Here is an 18,008-nt window from a genome sequence, read left to right as displayed (position 1 = left end):
TCAGCTCATGCTGCAGGTGCGGTGGCAGACATGCTGCGAAAACCTGTAGGTTTCAACAATTTATCTGTAGAAACTGTAACTTCAGTGGACATTTGGCCAGAATGTGCAGAAAGCCAGTAGCAAGGCTAGTTTATGAGGCAGAGGAACCAGACGAGGGATCTGCAAGGCAGGTTGATGCTTGGGGCAAAGCTATGGACGCTGAAGTCCAGCGGGTTCATGTGGTAGACATCCACAACACGTATACCAAAACGCCACCTATGATAATGAAAGTCCTATTAAATGACATCCCGGTATGCATGGAGCTGGACACAGGAGCCAGCCAGTCACTTATGAGTGTCCAACAATTTGAAAAACTATGGCCACTCAAAGCTAACAGGCCCAAACTGGAACGCATTGACACGCAGTTACGGATGTACACCAGAGAGATCATCCCAGTGCTAGGCAGTGCAAACTTGGTGATCACACACAATGGATCGGAGAACCGGCTGCCACTCTGGATTGTCCCGGGGAATGGTCCTGCGCTCTTGGGGAGGAGCTGGTTAGCCGAGGTGAACTGTAAATGGGGGGATGTGCATGCCATTTCATCTGTGGAGCGAAGTTCATGCTCACAGGTTCTACAGAAATTCGAGTCACTTTTTCAACCAGGTGTCGGGACTTTTAAGGGCACCAAAGTAGTGATACGCATCACCCCAAACGCCAGACCAGTGCACCACAAAGCCAGAGACATGCCGTATGTGATGCGTGAGAGAATTGGACAGGCTGCTAAGAGAGGGCATAATGTCGCCTGTTGAATTCAGTGATTGGGCAAGCCCCATCGTTCCTGTCCTTAAATCGGATGGCTCGGTCAGGAATTGTGGTGACTACAAGGCCACCATCAACCGAGTGTCACTACAGGACCAATACCCGCTTCCAAGAGCGGAGGATCTTTTTGTCACACTGGCAGGTGGCAAGCTGTTCACTAAGTTGGACCTCACTTCAGCCGACATGACTCAGGAACTGGCTGAAGAATCCAAGCTTCTGACCACCATCACTACGCACAAGGGGCTATTTGTTTACAACAGGTGTCCATTTGGCATTCATTCAGCGGCCGCTATCTTCCAGAGAAACATAGAAAGCTTGCTCAAATCCATTCCTGGAACAATTGTACTCCAAGATGACACCCTAATCACAGGTCGAGACATCGAGGAACACCTCCACAACCTGGAGCAGGTGCTTCGCCGACTGGACCGGGTAGGCTTGCGACTAAAGAAGTCCAAGTGTGTGTTTTTGGCCCAAGCGGTCTAGTTTTTGGACAGGAAGGTTGCCGCAGACGGGATCCGGCCGACCGAATCCAAAACGGAGGAAATCCGTCGTGCGCCCAGGCCTGGCAACACATCGGAGTTGCGGTCATTCCTGGCACTCTTGAACTACTTCGGGAACTTTCTGCCGCACTTAAGCACATTGTTGGAGCTGCTACACGGGTTATGAATGGTTTTGGGGGGACGATCAAGAACGGGCTTTCAATCGGGTGTGCAACCTGCTTTGTTCTAACAAGCTGTTGACCTTGTACAACCCCTGTAAGAAACTGGTTTTACATGTGATGCATCATCCTATGGGATTGGGTGTGTGTTGCAGCAGAGTAATGATGAGGGCCAACTCCAACCTGTGGCTTATGCCTCCAGGTCCTCTCCCAGGCAGAACGGGGATACAGGACTACAAGCCATTAACATCCCTGTTTTCGACAACAAAGCTGTCAATGCCAATGCGTCAGCTCGCATACAGCGGTGGGCTCTCACGCTGGCTGCGTATGACTACACCATACGGCACCGGCCAGGCACCGAAAATTGCGCTGACGCGCTCAGCAGGCTCCCACTGGTGACCACTGAGGGGGAGTCAGAGCAAAGCGCGCCGATGGTCATGGCCGTTGATGCTTTCGACACCACAGGCTCCCCCATCACAGCCCGTCAGATCCAAATCTGGACCAACAGAGATCCCCTCCTATCCCTGATAAAGAAATGTGTCCTGACTGGGGATTGGGCGCCTGCACACGGAGCGTGCCCTGATGAGGTCAGACCGTTTCAGAGACGGATGGATGAGCTCTCCATCCAAGCCGACTGCCTGCTATGGGGCAGCCGGGTAGTTATGCCCCAGAAAGGAAGGGAAGCATTCATCAGGGAACTCCACAGCGAGCACCCAGGCATCGTGCTAATGAAGGCCATTGCCCGGTCACATGTATGGTGGCCGGGAATTGACTCAGACCTGGAAGACTGAGTTCGCAGGAGCACGACGTGTGCTCAGCTGGGAAATGCCCCCAGGGAGGCCCCACTCAGCCCGTGGCCCTGGCCCACCAGACCATGGTCACGTATTCACGTAGACTACGCCGGCCTGTTCATGGGAAAAATGGTCCTGATTGTTGTCGATGCATACTCGAAATGGATCGAGTGCATCATATTGAATTCGTGCACAACATTCACCACCGTGGAAAGTCTGTGTACGATCTTTGCGACCCACGGATTGCCGGACATCCTGGTTAGCGATAATGGCCCGTGTTTCACTAGCTATGAATTCCAGGAGTTTATGTCGGGTAATGGTATCAAACACGTCAGGACAGCACCGTTCAAGCAAGCTTCCAATGGCCAGGCGGCACATGCGGTTCAAATCATAAAACAGGGCATGCTCCGGATTCAAGGACCCTCCCTTCAGTACCACCTATCGCGCCTTCTGCTGGCCTATAGGTCCCGTCCGCATTCGCTCACGGGATTCCCGCCCGCGGAACTATTCATGAAATGCACGCTTAAAACCCGGCTGTCCCTTGTTCATCCAGCCCTGTCAGACATTGTTGAGGGCAAGCGCCAGTCCCAAATCGAGTGCCATGATCGCAACTCAGTGGGGAGACGCATAGAAATCGATGACCCTGTATTCGTTCTCAATCATGCTTTGGGACCCAAGTGGCTTGAGGGTATTGTAATTGGCAAAAAGGGTAATAGGGTCATAGTGGTTCGACTTAACAATGGGCAGATATGCCGCAAACATCTGGACCAAGTAAAGAAAAGATTCAGCATGGACACTGAGGAACCTGAGGAAGATCATGAGATGTTACCCACACCACTGCCAGTGAACGAGCAACAAGCACATTCACCAGCATGCACAGTCCCTGCGGCCAGCCCGGACAGGCCGGAATCACCTCAGGAAAAAGAGACACTTGCCAAGGCTTAACCACCAGAGCCCCAACTGCGGCGCTCTACGATAGAATGTTGACCGCCTGAAAGACTCAATCTTTGACCCAAAGACGTTGGGGGGAGGTGATGTCATGTTTGTAACCTTCACATAACTGTAACCTTTATGTAACAACACTGTACACTGTATACACCTGAGAAATGGACACCTTGACCACAGGGGGTGAACTTGTGGGAGGCACTCCTCACCTGGTCATCCAGGTATATAAGGGAGGTCCCACGCAGGGTCAGTACTTCTGGGAATAAAGGATCAGGCCACATAGTGACCTTGTCTGCAGTACATAGAAACATAGAAACATAGAAACATAGAAAATAGATGCAGGAGTAGGCCATTCGGCCCTTCTAGCCTGCACCGCCATTCAATGAGTTCATGGCTGAACGTTCAACTTCAGTACCCCATTCCTGCTTTCTCGCCATACCCCTTGATTCCCCCTAGTAGTAAGGACCTCATCTAACTCCTTTTTGAATATATTTAGTGAATTGGCCTCAACAACTTTCTGTGGTAGAGAATTCCACAGGTTCACCACTCTCTGGGTGAAGAAGTTCCTCCGCATCTCGGTCCTAAATGGCTTACCCCTTATCCTTAGACTGTGACCTCTGGTTCTGGACTTCCCCAACATTGGGAACATTCTTCCTGCATCTAACCTGTCTAACCCCGTCAGAATACATGCCTGATGTGATTCTATAGTAAGGTGTAAGGACACGACAGAAACATAGAAAATAGGTGCAGGATTAGGCCATTCAGCCCTTCGAACCTGCACCACCATTCAATAAGATCATGGCTGATCATTCACCTCAGTACCCCTTTCATGCTTTCTCTCCATACCCCTTGATCCCTTTAGCCGTAAGAGTCATATCTAATTCCCTCTTGAATATATCCAATGAACTGGCATCAACAACTCACTGCGGTAGAAAATTCCACAGGTTAACAACTCTCTGAGTGAAGAAGTTTCTCCTCAGCTCAGTCCTAAATGGCTTACCCCTTATCCTTAGACTGTGTTCCCTGGTTCTGGACTTCCCAACATCGGTGTCCAGTCCCGTCAGGATTTTATATGTTTCTATGAGATCCCCTCTCATCCTTCTAAACTCCAGTGAATACAGGCCCAGTCGATCCAGTACCACCTCATATGTCAATCCTGACATCCCGGGAATTAGTCTGGAGAACCTTCGCTGCGCTCGCTCAATAGCAAGAATGTCCTTCCTCAGATTAGGAGACCAAATCTGAACACAATATTCCAGGTGTGGCCTCACCAAGGTCCTGTACAACTGCAGTAAGACCTCCCTGCTCCTACACTCAAATCCCATAGCTATGAAGGCCAACATTCCATTTGCCATCTTCAACACTGTACCTGCATGGCAACTTTCAATGACTGATGTACCATGACACCCAGGTCTCGTTGCACCTCCCCTTTTCCGAATTTTCCGCCATTCAGATAATATTCTGCCTTCTTGTTTTTAACATCAAAGTGGATGACCTCACATTTATCCACATTATACTGCATCTGCCATGCATTTGCCCACTCACCTAACCTGTCCAAGTCACTCTGCAGCCTTTTACCGTCCTCCTCGCAGCTCACACCACCACCTAAATTGGTGTCATCTGCAAACTTGGAGATATTACACTCAATTCCTTCATCTAAATCATTAATATTTATTGAAAATAGCTGGGGTCCCAGCATTGAGCCCTGCGGCACCCCACTAGTCACTGCCTGCCATTCTGAAAAGGACCCGTTTTTCCCAACTCTCTGCTTCCTGACTGCCAACCAGTTCTCTATCCATGTCAGTACATGACCCCCAATACCATGGGCTTTAATTTTGCACACTAATCTCTTGTGTGGGACTTTGTTAAAAGCCTTTTGAAAGTCCAAATACACCACATCCACTGGTTCGCCCTTGTCCACTCTACTCGGTACATCCTCAAAAAATTCTAGAAGATTTGTCAAGCATGATTTCCCTTTCATAAATGCATGCTGACTTAGACTGATCCTGTCACTGCTTTCCAAATGCGCTGCTATTTTATCTTTACTAATTGATTCCAACATTTTCCCCACTACTGATGTCAGGCTAACTGGTCTATAATTACCCGATTTTTTTCTCCTTGCTTTTTTTAAAAATTGGTTTTACATTAGCTACCCTCCAGTCCATTGGAACTGATCCAGAATCTATAGAATGCTGGAAAATGATCACCAATGCATCCACTATTTCCAGGGCCACTTCCTGAAGTACTCTGGGATGCAGACTATCAGGACCCGGAAATTTATCGGCCTTCAATCCCATCAATTTCCCTAACACACTTTCCTGCCGAATAAGGATTTCCTTCAGTTCCTCTGTCTCACTAGACCCTCAGTCCGCTAGTATTTCCGGAAGGTTATTTGTGCCTTCCTTCGTGAAGACAGAACCAAAGTATTTGCTCAATTGGTCTGCCATTTCTTTGTTCCCCATTATAAATTCACCTGATTCTGACTGCAAGGGATCTACATTTGTCTTCACTCATCTTTTTCTCTTCACATATCTATAGAAGCTTATGCAGTCATATTTATGATCCCTGCAACCTTCCTCTCATACTCTATTTCCCCCCTCCTAATTAAACCCTTTGTCCTCCTCCATTGAATTCTAAATTTCTCCCAGTCCTCAGGTTTGCTGCTTTTTCTGGCCAATTTAAATTCCTCTTCCTTGGATTTAACACTATCCTTAATTTCCCATGTTAGCCACGGTTGAGCCGCCTTTCCCGTTTTATTTTTACTCTAGACAGGGATGTACAATTGTTGAAGTTCATCCATGTGATCTTTAAATGTCTGCCATTGCCTATCCACTGTCAACCCTTTAAGTATTATTCGCCAGTCTATTCTAGCCAATTCCCGTCTCATACCATTGAAGTTATCTTTCCTTAAGTTCAGGACCCTAGTCTCTGAATTAACTTTGTCACTCTTCATCTTAATAAAGAATTCTACCATATTATGGTCACGCTTCCCCAAGCGGCCTCGCACAACAAGATTGCTGATTAGTCCTTTCCCATACACATCACCTAGTCGAGGATGGCGAGCCCTCTAGTTGGTTCCTCAACATATTGGTCGAGAAAACCATCCTTTATTGACGCCAGGAAATCCTCCTCCACTGTATTGCTAACAGTTTGGTTAGCCCAATCTATATGTACATTAAAGTCACCCATGATAACTGCTGTACCTTTATTGCACGCATCCCTAATTTCTTGTTTGATGCTGTCCGCAACCTCACCACGACTGTTTGGTGGGCTGTACACAACTCCTGTGGTATTCTTTGTTATTCCGCAACTCCAACCATACAGATTCCATATCATCCAAGCTAATGTCCTTCCGTACTATTGCGCCTCTGTCTGATGTGTGGGTGAGACACTGACTATGTTGCAGTTGTGAAATCTCACCTCCTGCTCACGGGTGAATGTCATTGAATGCAGTCCTTAAAACATGAATCTTGGATAAACATTCCACTGGGTGTGCGTCAAGACGAATGTTGGAGGAAGGGGGCGATGGGGGAGTAGCTTGCAAGGACAGAAGGGCCGAGAGTTGGTTATTTGAGGAGGTGTTGATGGTGTTGGTTTTGAAAGGGAGGGGGACGGTACCTGAGGAGAGGATACAATGTCAGCTAGCATGGTGTCCAGGAAGGGAAGTTGGGTGGTCCGCAGTTTAGCGGGAATGAGGTCAGGGGAGCAGAATGTGGGCTGCATGGAGAAGATGAACTCAGAGAGAGCCTGAGGGAAGATACGTGGGACGCTAGAGAATGAAGCAGGTTCAGGGTTAGCGCAGAGCCTGAGAGGAATTGCTGTTTGGTGGGCAAGGGAAGGGGGGATACAGCAGGGGCAGCTGAACGGGTGGTCTCAATCTCAGTGACAAAGAAGTTCACGAGCCCCTCGTACTTGTTATTGGACGTGCTGTTGTATCTTTCCATGTCATATTATGCTGTTGCAGAAAAAATTATGTCCCTCTGGCTGAGAGTGAGAGGGAGCCTTTCATCAAATCAAGAGCAGTGCGCGCTATTCCAGCCCAGAACGTGCAGAGCCTTCAACTGAATGCTGAACGTCTCCTCAGTGATTGTATCGGTGACCGACTCAGTCGCACACAGTGCGGGCAGGATGTTAATTTATAATGGGCTTTAAAGGCCAGTCAAATTCCGTGGTCCTCACTCATTTAGAATGATAGAACAGGCCAGACAGGGATACCAGCGAGATCTGACTGCACCACAGGCAGACTGCCCACATCCCCCATTACCCACATAAACCTCTTGCAGATCATTGCAAACACTGGTAACTGAACTGTAGATGTTCACACTGTAAGTGAAGCAAACAAAAATCTTTTATTTAATTATCGCCGTTAATGTCGTAAAACGTCCCATGTCACTTCACAGCAGGGTTAGATGACAAAACAGGTGAATTTGATACCAAACCACATAAGAAGAAATTACGCCAGATGACCAAAAACTTGGGTAAGGAGGTAGTTTTTAAAGTGCATCTTGAAGAAGGTAAGAGAGGTAGAGAGGCGTAGAGTTTTGAGGAGGCAATTACAGAATTTTGGGCCTCGGCAACAGAAGGCACGGCCACCAATGGTTGAGCGATTGTAATCAAGGATGCTCACGAGGGAAGAATTTGAGGAGCGCAGTCATCTCGTGGGGTTGTGAGCTTGAGAGAGACGACAGAGATAGCAACAGGAGAGGCCATGGAGGGATTTATAAACAAGGATGAACATTTTGAAATCGAGGTGTTGTTTAACCGGGAGCCAATGAAGGTCAGTGAGCACAGGGCTGATGGGTGAGTGGGACTTGGTGCGAATAAGGGTACGGGCTGCCAAGTTTTGGATGACCTCAAGTTGACATATTGTAGAATGTGGGAGGCCAGCCAGGAGTTGTAAGTCTAGAGGTAACAAAGGCATGGATGAGGGTTTCAGCAGCAGAAGAGCTGAGGCAGAGACGGAGGCGGGCAATGTTACGGAGGTGGAAATAGGAGATGGAAACAGGTATTATAACTGTTGTGACTTATTTCTGCAGCCACAATTAGTAACAGCAGTGGGCCATTCAGCCCATCGAGCCTGTACCGCCATTCCATTCGATCATGGCTGATCGATACCTCAACTCCATTAACCCACCTTTATTCCATATCCCTTTGTAACTTTACCGAAATCTATCGATATCAGTCTTCAAAGCTCCAACTAGCCCAACATTCACAGCCGTTTGGCAGGTGGAGGGATGTGAATTCCAGATTTCCACAAACCATTGTGTTTGATAAATCACTTCCTGATGTCACTCCTACATACCCGGGTCAAATTTTAAGATCATGCCCGCATGTTATGGATTATTACACCAATCGAAATTACTTCACTTTGTCAAGGCGAGTGGATACTCCAACTATTTAAAAATAACTAGCTACAGATCCATTAATCATCACTCACACTGCGTCTGAAAGGTGGAATTGAACCACTCTGTCACTAGACAGCTACAAGTTTGAAGCCTGCATCCCAGACCACTGAGACTCATCCAGACAATAAACTAACAGCGAAACAGGCTTATATAAAACACAGAAAGATGTAACACATTTAATTCAGGGTGAGTAGATTATCAGTGTCGCTCAACTACTTCCCAGTTTTAGATTCAGATTTACATCACACTGTATCCATACATTGATAACATGGCAAAAATAACACCATTATTTTTCATCAAAGCCTGACAAGATTGACTATGCAGATTATTTGCATATTATTAACCTTCTTCAGCCTTTCATTCAATGCTTCAGGATGCAGCCCTTGAAGAGCCCAGCATCCTCCGGGATACAGAAATCCTCACTCAGACTGAGCTTCCTGCAATCTGCTGATAATTGCACCCTGAGGTTCGGACCGAAACTGTTGCATGATCCCATGCCACCAAACCGACGATTCTGTAGATTGATAAGAACATAAGAGCAGAAGAAATAGAAGCAGGAGTAGGCCATAAGGCCCCTCGAGTCTGCTCCGCCATTCAATAAGATCATGGCTGATATGATCATGGACTCAGCTCCACTTCCCCGCCCGCTCCCCATAACTTCTTAAGTCCCTTATCGTTTAAGAAACTGTCTATTTCTGTCTTAAATTTATTTCATGTCCCAGCTTCCACAGCTCTCTGAGGCAGCGAATTCCACAGATTTACAATCCTCTGAGAGAATAAATTTCTCCTCATCTCAGTTTTAAATGGGCGGTCCCTTATTCTAAGATCGTGCCCTCTAGTTCTAGTCTCCCCATCAGTGGAAACATCCTCTCTGCATCCACCTTGTCAAGCCCCCTCCTAATCTTATACATTTCTTTCAGATCACTTCTCATTCTTCTGAATTCCAATGAATAGGGGCCCAACCTACTCAAGCTTTCTTCATATGTCAAATCCCTCAGCCCCGGGATCAACCTAGTGAACCTTCTCCGAACTGCCTCCACAGCAAGTATATCCTTTCGTAAATATGGAAACCAAAACTGCACGCAGTATACCAGGTGTGGCCTCACCAATACCCTGTACAGCTGTAACAAGACTTCCCTGCTTTTATACTCCATCCCCTTTGCAATAAAGGCCAAGATTCCTTTGCCCTTCCTGATCACTTGCTGTACCTGCATGCTATCCTTTTGTGTTTCATGCAGAAGTCCCCCAGGTCCCATTGTACTGCAGCACTTTGCAATCTATCTCCATTTGAATAGTAACTTGCTCTTTGATTTTTTCTGCCAAAGTGCATAACCTCACACTTTCCAACATTATACTCCATCTGCCAAATTCTTGCCCATTCACTGTCTATGTCCTCCTGCAGCCCCTTTATGTCCTGCTCACACATTACCATTCCTCCATCATTGTATCGTCAGCAAACTCAGGCTGATTGGGCCGAATGGCCTGTTTCTGTGCTGTAAAATGATGTGTCATTCTACGGCTACTAGGTTCGGTCATAGGTCATCCCTGAACCTTTCGTTGGACTATGAGGCCATATTGTGTATCAAGTGTAAATGCCTGTAACAGGTTGCGATGGAGATCTTAACATCTCGGCTCTGTCTGATGTGTGGGTGAGACACTGACTGTGTGGTAGTTGTGATAACTCACCTGCTGCTCACGGGTGAACGTCATTGAATGCAATCCTTGAAACATGAAAGTTCGATAAACTTTCCATTGGGAGTGCATCAAGAGGAATGTTGGAGGAAGGGTGGAGATGGGGCAGTAGCTTGCAAGGACAGAAGGGCCGAGGGTTGGTTAGTTGAGGAGGTGATGATGTTGGTGGTTTTGAAAGGGAGGGGGACAGTACCTGAGGAGAGGGTACAATGTCAGCTAGCATGGTGTCCAGGAAGAGAAATTGGGTGGTCCACAGTTCAGACAAAATGAGGTCAGGGGAGCAGGGGGTGGGTTCCACGGAGAAGATGAACTCAGACAGAGCCTGAGGGGAGATACACGGGAAGCCAGAGAATGAAGCAGGTTCAGGGTTAGCGCAGAGCCTGAGAGGAATTACTGCTTGGTGGGCAAGGGAAGGGGGGATACAGCAGGGGCAGCTGAATGGATGGTCTCAATCTTAGTGACAAAGAAATCCACGAGCCCCTCATACTTGTTATTGGAGGTGATGTTGTATCTTTCCATGTCATATTCTGCCGTTGCAGAAAAAATGAAGTCCCTCCGGCTTAGAGTGAGAGGGAGCCTTTCATCAAATAATGTTTCAGAACTTTGGCAAGAGCAGTGCGCGATATTCCATCCCAGAACGTGCAGAGCCTTCAACTGAACGCTGAACGTCTCCTCAGTGATTGTATCGGTGACCGACTCAGTCGCACACAGTGCGGGCAGGATGTTAATTTATAATGGGCTTTAAAGGCCAGTCACATTCCGTGGTCCTCACTCATTTAGAATGATAGAACAGGCCAGACAGGGATACCAGGGAGATCTGACTGCGCCACAGGCAGATTGCCCACATCCCCCATTACCCACATAAACCTCTTGCAGATCATTGCAAACACTGGTAACTGAACTGCAGATGTTCACACTGTAAGTGAAGCAACCAAAAATATTTTATTTAATTAGCGCCGTTAATGTAGTAAAACGTCCCATGTCACTTCACAGCAGGGTTAGATGACAAAACAGGTGAATTTGATACCAAGCCACATAAGAAGAAATTACGGCAGATGACCAAAAACTTGGGTAAGGAGGTAGTTTTTAAAGTGCGTCTTGAAGAAGGTAAGAGAGGTAGAGAGGCGTAGAGTTTTGGGGAGGCAATTACAGAATTTTGGGCCTCGGCAACAGAAGGCACGGCCACCAATGGTTGAGCGATTGTAATCAAGGATGCTCAAGAGGGAAGAATTTGAGGAGCGCAGACATCTCGTGGGGTTGTGAGCTTGAGAGAGACGACAGAGATAGCAACAGGCGAGGCCATGGAGGGATTTATAAGCAAGGATGAACATTTTGAAATCGAGGTGTTGTTTAACCGGGAGCCAATGAAGGTCAGTGAGCACAGGGCTGATGGGTGAGTGGGACTTGGTGCGAATAAGGGTACGGGCTGCCAAGTTTTGGATGACCTCAAGTTGACATATTGTAGAATGTGGGAGGCCAGCCAGGAGTTGTAAGTCTAGAGGTAACAAAGGCATGGATGAGGGTTTCAGCAGCAGAAGAGCTGAGGCAGGCAATGTTACGGAGGTGGAAATAGGAGATGGAAACAGGTATTATAACTGTTGTGACTTATTTCTGCAGCCACAATTAGTAACAGCAGTGGGCCATTCAGCCCATCGAGCCTGTACTGCCATTCCATTCGATCATGGCTGATCTGTACCTCAACTCCATTAACCCACCTTTATTCCATATCCCTTTGTAACTTTACCGAAATCTATCGATATCAGTCTTCAAAGCTCCAACTAGCCCAACATTCACAGCCATTTGGCAGGTGGAGGGGTGTGAAATCCAGATTTCCACAAACCATTGTGTTTGATAAATCACTTCCTGATGTCACTCCTATATAGCCTGGGTCAAATTTTAAGATCATGCCCGCATGTTATGGATTATTACACCAATAGAAATGACTTCACTTTATCGAGGCGAGTGGATACTCCAACTATTTAAAAACAACTACCTACAGATCCATTAATCATCACTCACACTGCGTCTGAAAGGTGGAATTGAACCACTCTGTCGTTAGACAGCTACAGGTTTGAAGCCTGCATCCCAGACCACTGAGACTCATCCAGACAATAAACTAACAGCGAAACAGGCTTATATAAAACACAGAAAGATGTAACACATTCTATTCAGGGTGCGTAGATTATCAGTGTCGCTCAACTACTTCCCAGTTTTAGATTCAGATTAACATCACACCGTATCCATACATTGACAACATGGCAAAAATAACACCATTATTTTTAATCAAAGCCTGACACGATTGACTATGCAGATTAGTTTGCATATTATTAACGATCTTCGGCCTTTCATTGATTGCTTTAGGACACCGGCCTTGAAGAGCCCAGCATCCTCAAGCATACAGAAATCCTCACTCAGACTGAGCTTCCTGGAATCTGCTGATAATTGGACCCTGAGGTTAGGACCGAAACTGTCGCATGATCCCATGCCGCCAAGCCGACGATTCTACAGACCGATTGGGCCGAATGGCCTGTTTCTGAGCTGTAAAATGATGTGTCATTCTATGTCTACTAGGTTGGGTCATAGGTTACCCCTGAACCTTTGGTTGGACTATGAGGCCATGTTGTGTGCCAAGTGTAAATGCCTGTAACAGGCTGCGATGGCGACCTTCATAGAAACATAGCAAATAGATGCAGGAGTAGGCCATTCGGCCCTTCGAGCCTGGACCACCATTCAATAAGATCATGGCTGAACATTCACCTCGGTACCCCTTTCATGCTTTCTCTCCATACCCCTTGATCCCTTTAGCCGTAAGGACAATATTTAACTCCCTCTTGAATATATCCAATGAACTGGCATCAACAACTCTCTGTGCTCGAGAATTCCACAGGTTAACAACTCTCTGAGTGAAGAAGTTTCTCCTAATCTCAGTCCTAAATGGCTTACCCCTTATCCTTAGAATGGGTTCCCTGGTTCTGGACTTCCCCAACTTCGTTATCATTCGTCTTGCATTTAACGAGTCCAGTCCCATAGGAATTTTATATGTTTCTAAGAGATCCCCTTTCATCCTTCTAAACTCCAGTGCATAGAGGCCCAGTCGCTCAAGTCTCTCCTCATATGTCAGTCCTGCCATCCTGGGAATTAGTCTGGAGAACCTTCGCTGCACTCCCCTCAATAGCTAGAATGTCCTTCCTCAGATTAGGAGACCAAAACTGAACACAATATTCCAGTTGAGGCTTCACCAAGGCCCTGTACAACTGCAGTAAGACTTCCCTGCTATTATACTAAAATCCCCTAGCTATGAAAGCCAACATACCATTTGCCTGCTTCACCGCCTACTGTACCTGCATGCCAACTTTCAATGACTGATGTACCATGACACCCAGGTCTCGTTGCACCTCGCCTTTTCCAAATCTGACGCCATTCAGATAATATTCTGCCTTCGTGTTTTTGCCACCAAAGTGGATAATCTCACATTTATCCACATTATACTGCATCTGCCATGCATTTGCCCACTCACCTAACCTGTCCAAGTCACTCTGCAGCCTTTTACCGTCCTCCTCACAGCTCACACCACCACCTAAATTGGTGTCATCTGCAAACTTGGAGATATTACACTCAATTCCTTCATCTAAATCATTAATATTTATTGAAAATAGCTGGGGTCCCAGCATTGAGCCCTGCGGCACCCCACTAGTCACTGCCTGCCATTCTGAAAAGGATCCGTTTTTCCCAACTCTCTGCTTCCTGACTGCCAACCAGTTCTCTATCCATGTCAGTACATGACCCCCAATACCATGGGCTTTAATTTTGCACACTAATCTCTTGTGTGGGACTTTGTTAAAAGCCTTTTGAAAGTCCAAATACACCACATCCACTGGTTCGCCCTTGTCCACTCTACTAGGTACATCCTCAAAAAATTCTAGAAGATTTGTCAAGCATGATTTCCAGGCTAACTGGTCTATAATTACCCGATTTTTTTCTCCTTGCTTTTTTAAAAAGTGGTTTTACATTCGCTACCCTCCAGTCCATAGGAACTGATCCAGAATCTATAGAATGCTGGAAAATGATCACCAATGCATCCACTATTTCCAGGGCAACTTCCTTAAGTACTCTGAGATGCAGACTATCAGGACCCGGAGATTTATCGGCCTTCAATCCCATCAATTTCCCTAACATAATTTCCTGCCTAATAAGGATTTCCTTCAGTTCCTCTGCCTCACTAGACCCTCAGTCCGCTAGTATTTCCGGAAGGTTATTTGTGCCTTCCTTCGTGAAGACAGAACCAAAGTATTTGTTCAATTGGTCTGCCATTTCTTTGTTCCCCATTATAAATTCACCTGATTCTGACTGCAAGGGATAGACGTTTGTCTTCACTCATCTTTTTCTCTTCACATTTCTATAGAAGCTTATGCAGTCATATTTATGATCCCTGCAACCTTCCTCTCATACTCTATTTCCCCCCTCCTAATTAAACCCTTTGTCCTCCTCCATTGAATTCTAAATTTCTCCCAGTCCTCAGGTTTGCTGCTTTATCTGGCCAATTTAAATGCCTCTTCCTTGGATTTAACACTATCCTTAATTTCCCATGTTAGCCACGGTTGAGCCGCCTTTCCCGTTTTATTTTTACTCTAGACAGGGATGTACAATTGTTGAAGTTCATCCATGTGATCTTTAAATGTCTGCCATTGCCTATCCAATGTCAACCCTTTAAGTATTATTCGCCAGTCTATTCTAGCCAATTCCCGTCTCATACCATTGAAGTTATCTTTCCTTAAGTTCAGGACCCTAGTCTCTGAATTAACTTTGTCACTCTTCATCTTAATAAAGAATTCTACCATATTATGGTCACGCTTCCCCAAGCGGCCTCGCACAACAAGATTGCTGATTAGTCCTTTCCCATACACATCACTCAATCTAGGATGGCGAGCCCTCTAGTTGGTTCCTCAACATATTGGTCGAGAAAACCATCGCTTATTGACGCCAGGAAATCCTCCTCCACTGTATTGCTAACAGTTTGGTTAGCCCAATCTATATGTAGATTAAAGTCACGCATGATAACTGCTGTACCTTTATTGCACGCATCCCTAATTTCTTGTTTGATGCTGTCCGCAACCTCACCACGACTGTTTGGTAGTCTGTACACAACTCCGATGGTATTCTTTGTTATTCCGCAGCTCCAACCATACAGATTCCATATCATCCAAGCTAATGTCCTTCCGTACGATTGCACCTCTGTCTGATATGTGGGTGAGACATTGACTGTGTTACAGTTGTGAAATCTCACCTCCTGCTCACGGGTGAATGTCATTGAATGCAGTCCTTAAAACATGAATCTTGGATAAACATTCCACTGGGTGTGCGTCAAGACGAATGTTGGAGGAAGGGGGAGATTGGGGAGTAGCTTGCAAGGACAGAAGGGCTGAGAGTTGTTTATTTGAGGAGGTGATGATGGTGTTGGTTTTGAAAGGGAGGGGGACGGTACCTGAGGAGAGGGTACAATGTCAGCTAGCATGGTGTCCAGGAAGGGAAGTTGGGTGGTCCGCAGTTTAGCGGGAATGAGGTCAGGGGAGCAGGATGTGGGCTGCATGGAGAAGATGAACTCAGAGAGAGCCTGAGGGAAGATACGCGGGAAGCTAGAGAATGAAGCAGGTTCAGGGTTAGCGCAGAGCCTGAGAGGAATTACTGCTTGGTGGGCAAGGGAAGGGGGGATACAGCAGGGGCAGCTGAACGGATGGTCTCAATCTCAGTGGCAAAGAAGTCCACGAGCAACTCGTACTTGTTATTGGAGGTGCTGTTGTATCTTTCCATGTCATATTCTGCTGTTGCAGAAAAAATTATGTCCCTCTGGCTGAGAGTGAGAGGGAGCCTTTCATCAAATCATGTTTCAGAACTTTGGCAAGAGCAGTGCGCGCTATTCCAGCCCAGAACATGCAGAGCCTTCAACTGAACGCTGAACGTCTCCTCAGTGATTGTATCGGTGACCGACTCAGTCGCACACAGTGTGGACAGGATGTAAATTTATAATGGGCTTTAAAGGCCAGTCACATTCCGTGGTCCTCACTCATTTAGAATGATAGAACAGGCCAGACAGGGATACCAGCGAGATCTGACTGCACCACAAGCAGACTGCCCACATCCCCCATTACCCACATAAACCACTTGCAGATCATTGCAAACACTGGTAACTGAACTGTAGATGTTCACACTGTAAGTGAAGCAACCAAAAATCTTTTATTTAATTAGCGCCGTTAATGTAGTAAAACGTCCCATGTCACTTCACAGCAGGGTTAGATGACAAAACAGGTGAATTTGATACCAAGCCACATAAGAAGAAATTACGGCAGATGACCAAAAACTTAGGTAAGGAGGTAGTTTTTAAAGTGCGTCTTGAAGAAGGTAAGAGAGGTAGAGAGGCGTAGAGTTTTGAGGAGGCAATTACAGAATTTTGGGCCTCGGCAACAGAAGGCACGGCCACCAATGGTTGAGCGATTGTAATCAAGGATGCTCAAGAGGGAAGAATTTGAGGAGCGCAGACATCTCGTGGGGTTGTGAGCTTGAGAGAGACGACAGAGATAGCAACAGGCGAGGCCATGGAGGGATTTATAAACAAGGATGAACATTTTGAAATCGAGGTGTTGTTTAACCGGGAGCCAATGAAGGTCAGTGAGCACAGGGCTGATGGGTGAGTGGGACTTGGTGCGAATAAGGGTACGGGCTGCCAAGTTTTGGATGACCTCAAGTTGACATATTGTAGAATGTGGGAGGCCAGCCAGGAGTTGTAAGTCTAGAGGTAACAAAGGCATGGATGAGGGTTTCAGCAGCAGAAGAGCTGAGGCAGAGACGGAGGTGGGCAATGTTACAGAGGTGGAAATAGGAGATGGAAACAGGTATTATAACTGTTGTGACTTATTTCTGCAGCCACAATTAGTAACAGCAGTGGGCCATTCAGCCCATCGAGCCTGTACTGCCATTCCATTCGATCATGGCTGATCTGTACCTCAACTCCATTAACCCACCTTTATTCCATATCCCTTTGTAACTTTACCGAAATCTATCGATATCAGTCTTCAAAGCTCCAACTAGCCCAACATTCACAGCCATTTGGCAGGTGGAGGGGTGTGAAATCCAGATTTCCACAAACCATTGTGTTTGATAAATCACTTCCTGATGTCACTCCTATATAGCCTGGGTCAAATTTTAAGATCATGCCCCCATGTTATGGATTATTACACCAATAGAAATGACTTCACTTTATCGAGGCGAGTGGATACACCAACTATTTAAAAATAACCACCTACAGATCCATTAATTATCACTCACACTGCGTCTGAAAGGTGAAATTGAATCACTCTGTCGTTAGACAGCTGCAGGTTTGAAGCCTGCATCCCAGACCACTGAGACTCATCCAGACAATAAACTAACAGCGAATCAGGCTTATATAAAACACAGAAAGATGTAACACATTATATTCAGGGTGAGTAGATTATCAGTGTCGCTCAACTACTTCCCAGTTTTAGATTCAGATTAACATCACAACGTATCCATACATTCACAACATGGCAAAAATAACACCATTATTTTTTATCAAAGCCTGACACGATTGACTATGCAGATTAGTTTGCATATTATTAACGATCTTCGGCCTTTCATTGATTGCTTTAGGACACCGGCCTTGAAGAGCCCAGCATCCTCCAGGATACAGAAATCCTCACTCAG

At 46.4% G+C, this 18,008-nt stretch overlaps 3 non-coding genes across 3 annotated transcripts; all 3 read right to left on the bottom strand.

Annotated features, from left to right (window-relative positions):
• Positions 1-8,636: 8,636 nt before the first annotated feature.
• Positions 8,637-8,723, bottom strand: trnastop-uca (transfer RNA opal suppressor (anticodon UCA)). Its single transcript has one exon. It is a non-coding gene; the product is annotated as a tRNA-Sec (tRNA).
• A 3,592-nt stretch (positions 8,724-12,315) lies between these two features.
• trnastop-uca (transfer RNA opal suppressor (anticodon UCA)) lies at positions 12,316-12,402 on the bottom strand. The gene has a single exon. It is a non-coding gene; the product is annotated as a tRNA-Sec (tRNA).
• Positions 12,403-17,616: 5,214 nt separating this feature from the next.
• On the bottom strand, positions 17,617-17,703 carry trnastop-uca (transfer RNA opal suppressor (anticodon UCA)). Its single transcript has one exon. It is a non-coding gene; the product is annotated as a tRNA-Sec (tRNA).
• Positions 17,704-18,008: the final 305 nt, after the last annotated feature.

This window comes from Pristiophorus japonicus, chromosome 19 (assembly GCF_044704955.1).
Source record: "Pristiophorus japonicus isolate sPriJap1 chromosome 19, sPriJap1.hap1, whole genome shotgun sequence".
In the NCBI taxonomy this organism is placed as follows: domain Eukaryota; kingdom Metazoa; phylum Chordata; class Chondrichthyes; family Pristiophoridae; genus Pristiophorus; species Pristiophorus japonicus.
Note: the sequence above shows the minus strand (reverse complement) of the source record. Positions and strands in the feature narration are given on the sequence as shown.